A 5115-nucleotide genomic window follows, 5' to 3' on the forward strand; every position below is an offset into this window, starting at 1 on the left:
CTCCTCCTCCTCCTCCTTCTTCTTCTTCTTCTTCTTCTTCTTCTTCTTCTTCTTCTTCTTTTTGAGACAGGGTTTCTCTGTATAGCCCTGGCAGTCCTGGAACTCACTTTGTAGACCAGGCTGGCCTTGAACTCAGAAATCCACTTGCCTCTGCCTCCCAAGTGCTGGGATTACAGGCATGCTCCACCATGCCCGACTTTTTTTTTTTTTTTTTAAGATTTATTTATTTACTTTATGTATGTGAGTACACTGTAGCTATACAGATGGTTGTGAGCCACCATGTGGTTGCTGGGACCTGAACTCAGGACTCAGAAGAGCAGTCAGTGCTCCTACCCACTGAGCCATCTTGCCAGCCCTTAAATCTTCTAAAACAAACAAACAAACAAAAACTGGAAAGGTAAGCAGATACATTTGAATAGAGGCCATATCACAGGAGGATATGCCACAAGGAGAGAGTCAGAGGGAAGAGGCAAAACTGAGTCAGTTGGTCAAGATAACCTGTGCAAAGGGCACAGAAGCTGTTATGAGGGTTAGCCAATGGTTGCCCACTGGCAGCCTGCAATAGTACTGTCTCCAAACAGTTAAATTCTTTAAATAGCTGCCAGTGTTATAGACTCAGGACATTTCATTAAATGCATATACACATGTGTTTCTCACTTCCTGGTGGCCCTGTCAATCCAGAGCTTAAGCACTCATCGTTGGAGCCATCTTCTGCCTCCCCTGTACCGGAGATCAAACAAACGATGACAATACTGTGCTGTTGTTGGGGTGGCAGTGTGACACTGTGACCTCAGCACCTGGAGGTATAAGCAGAAGGAACAGAAGTTCAAGGTTAGCCTCAGCGAGCTAGCAGATTGAGGTCAACCCAGGCTACGTGAGACCCCATCTGAAAAAAACTAACTAAATAAAACCATTAAAATGTAAAACCTTGTTATTCCCCCAGCCAGCCTTACTACCTGAGCAGCCCTGAACAAGGACTGGCTTTGCCTTGCTGACCAAGATCATTCCTCACTCAAGAACCAAGGCTGGAGCCCAAGAAGGTGTACTTCCCCAGGGAATGACTGTCAAGAGCCACACCTGGAAATCTTTTTTTTTTTTTTTTTTTGGTTTGGTTTTTCGAGACAGGGTTTCTCTGTATAGCCCTGGCTGTCCTGAACCCAGAAGCCCTGAGTCTCACCCAGGGAGGTGTGTAATCCACTCTGACCACAGGCTTTGAGAACTGTCACTGTCCCCACCTGCTGAAGCCCTGGGGACTGGGGGAGAGGTTGTATCAGTGGAGCCCAGAACCAGAAAAACCAAAGAAGGACCAGGAAAGAAAGTGGTCCATTGTCACAGAGTTTTTAAAAAGCAAACAGAAAACCTGAAAAACTGTTTACTCAAATGTCCACAAATTACTTCTCACCAACAAAATGATAGATAGTGTTTGCTCTGCCTGCTTTCTCGTCAGTCTGCATTTTGTATTTTCTTTATTTTCTTCTCACTATTTTCCTCCTCCTCCCCTCCCTCCTCCTCCTCCCCCCTCCTCACTCTTTCTTTCCCTCTCCCCTTCCCCCTCCCCTCCCCCTTCTCCTCCTTTTGCTTCTTCTTCTTGGTTTGTTCTGTTGTTTTATTCAAGACAGAGTTTCTCTGTGTAACTTTGTCCACCAGGCTAGCCTCAAACTTAGAATTCTGCCTACCTCTGCCTCCTGAGTGCTGGGATTAAAGGCATTTGGGTGTATGCGCGGGCGTGCGCGCGTGTGCGTGCACGCGCGCGCGCGCACACACACACACACACACACACACACACACAAGCTTTTTTCTTTTACGTATATGTGTGTTGTGCCTGCACATATATCTGTGCACCACTTACATGCCTGGTGATCTCTAAGGCCAGAAGAGTGCATTAGATCCCCTGGGACTGGAGTTACAGACAGTTGTGAGTTATGATGGTTTACTGGCTGGTTTGTGTCAACCTGACACAAGCTGGAGTTATCCCAGAGAAAGGAGCCTCCCTTGAGGAAATGCCTCCATGAGATCCAGCTGTAAGGCATTTTCTCAATTAGTGATCAAGGGGGTAGGGCCCCTTGTAGGTGGTACCGTCTCTGGGCTGGTAGTCTTGGGTTCTATAAGAGAGCAGGCTGAGCAAGCCTGTGGAGGCAAGTCAGTAAGAAACATCCCTCCATGGCCGCTGCATCAGCTCCTGCTTCCTGACCTGCTTGAGTTCCAGTCCTGACTTCCTTTGGTGATGAACAGCAGTGTGGAAGTATAAGCTGAATAAACCCTTTCCTCCCCAACTTGTGTTTTGATTTTTCGAGACAGGGTTTCTCTGTGTAGCCCTGGCTGGCTTCGAACTCAGAAATCCACCTGTCTCTGCCTCCCAAGTGCTGGGATTAAAGGCGTGCGCCACCACGCCCAGCTGGTCATGATGTTTTGTCCAGGAATAGAAACTAAGACAGATGGGTTCTGGGAATGGAAGCCAGGTCCTCTGTGTTTTTAACTACTGGTCCATCTCTCCAGTTCCTGTTGTTGTCTAAGACAGAGTCTTACTATATAGCCTGGGTTGACCTAGAATTAGCTCTATAGAGCAGGCTGTCTTAGAACTCAGAAACATCTGCCTGCCTCTGACTTGTGTGAGAACTGGAATTTAAGGCATGCACCACCACATCCAGTTGTGATTTTTTATTAAAAGTAGAGTTCCCCCACCTTGAATCCCTGTACTCCAGCAGTCTCCCCCACCTCAGCCTCCTGAGTAACTGGTAATATAATATCAGTGCACATCACTGTACCTGGACTCAGCAGGCATTTTCAAAACTGTCTAAAATACATAGCTATTACTTTTGTGGAATGGGAGGATGAGATAGGGTCTCATGTAGCTCAGGCTAGCATAAATCTTACTATGTAGCTGAGTCTGGCCTGGCAAGCTGATCCTCCTGCCTCTATCTTCCAAGCATTTGGATTATAGACATACACCACTACACCTGACTAAAATCTATTACTTTTGTAATAAGAAAATTATTATTATTCAGGTAGATAAGAAACAGATCATCAAACAATGACCTCTCCTTTGGGGTAGAGAAAGTGGGGATGGGAAAGAACTGAGAGTTGTGTCTAATGACATAAATCTGTAATTCCAGTTACTTAGGAAGCTGAGGCAGTAGAATAGCAAATTATAGGCCAGCCTGGGCTACAGAAGGGAAGACTGAGCTGTACTGTTGGAGGCCCAGGAAAGGGGACACTCCAAGAATTGACTCTGGCCTGAGCAGAGGGACAGCGTAAGTCCTAAGAGCCTTGAGATCTCCGTGCTGGGAGCCTGGCGGTGTGGCAGGGACACCAGCAGAAATGGATGGTGGGGGAGGGGTGTGGCATTTCAGGAGAACCAGACAGAAAGCAGGGACCACAGTCAGCAGATCGAGATGTGCTTCTTTCTTCTTCTCCTTCTTCTAAAGAATTACTTATTTATTTTATGTCTGTGAGTACACTGTCTGTTGCTGTCTTCAGGCACACCAGAAGAGGGCATCATATCCCGTGACAGATGGGATGAGCCACCATGTGGTTGCTGGGAATTGAACTCAGGACCTCTGGAAGAACAGCCAGTGCTCTTAACCGCTGAGCCATCTCTCCAGCCCAGAGATGCATTTCATTTCTTTGGTCTTAGGATCAATTGTTTATTTACTTCTGCCTGGCCTCACAGGACAACGATTCAAGGATGCTTAAAGGATCTGTAAATTATGAAGTAGCATGGTAGGGAGTAGAAACAAAAACAACAAAACAAGAGCAAACCAAGGACAAAAAAATTAGAGGTCAGGAAGGAGGCCACATGAGAAGTTCTGTGTAGCTCTGCTGTGGTACCAATGAAACCCCTCTTGAGGTGAGGGGTCTGTGCCTGGCAGAGACAATGGAGGCCTTGAGTTTAGGGAGTGGTAAGGGTACAACCCAGGAGTAAGAGAGATGATTATGAGAAAAATCAGATAGATGTGTGAGAAGAGAACCAAAGAGGAAGGGCAGTGACTGAGGAGGAGGAAGAAGGGGAGAAGGAGGAGGAAGAGGGCAGCAGGAAGCATGATTGGCAGGAATGACAGCCAATGATCAGACGATCACAGACTTCAGTCCTTTCCAGGCTGGGGACAAGGTCAGTGTCCATCGCAGATGCTTGAAAGAGAGGCAGGGGGTAGAGTCATGACTGGAGGCTCTTTGGTGTCAGGAAGGTGAGAGGAAGCCTCACCTTGCTTTCAGAGGGCAGGGGGTTGAGGAGAGGTCTGGGATGGGTGTTAGAAAGGGCGTCAGGCTGTGGGAGGTTAGAGGTGCAGGGAGAGGGCTCCGGTAGAAGCTCTGACAGAGAAGGCTACATGGATAGATCATCCTCACTCGGCTAGTCTTCTCTGAGACCTTTCTCTGACCGTACACCTCCTTACAGATGCCCCCCTCTGCGCATAATTTATGGTTTTGGGTTGGCCATGTTGACTATGTGGTTTGTCTCTGGCCCCAACAGGGAAAGAAATTCAGGAAGTAAAGAAGGTAGAGTTAGATGGCAGGATTTTTCCTGTCCCACCTTAGTGACATTAGCATTCAATTATGGGCTTTAGGGTCCTCTCCTCTCTCAGTCCAGAATCATGAGGCTGTCATTGGTGAGGAGCTAAAACCCAGAGAGGGGCAGTGACAGGCCTAGGATCACACAGCCAGTATCTAGGATTATAGCCAGGCTGGAGAGCCAATGTTCCAAAACCCCAAAGTCTGCGCTGTGGGAGTCTCATCTGTAGACAACCGTTCAGCTTTGGTTTCTGTCCTCTCTCTGGAAGTGGGACAAAGAAGTCAAGAGCCAAGAAGCTGTCAGGGCTGGTCTCAAGCCCCAGGAGGCTGGGAACTACAGTTCCACACCCATGTAAACACAGACCAGCTCTGATGCCTAGTAGTTGGCACTGAATAGCTTCCTCCAAATCAGTTCTCGGCTATTATCTTGCTTATCCCTACTGGTCCCCTGGGAGCCAGGGAGGGGCAGAGAGCATTAGCCCCACTTCATAACTGCTAGAAACTCAGACAAGAGGGAAGGCAGTAATTTGCCCAAAGTCACCCAGCAAGTCAGGATGGGGCTGGAACTAGAGGCTGAATCTCCGTGTGTGTGTGTGTGTGTGTGTGTGT

This window comes from Mus pahari, chromosome 3, assembly GCF_900095145.1.
Source record: "Mus pahari chromosome 3, PAHARI_EIJ_v1.1, whole genome shotgun sequence".
Taxonomy (NCBI): Eukaryota; Metazoa; Chordata; class Mammalia; order Rodentia; family Muridae; genus Mus; species Mus pahari.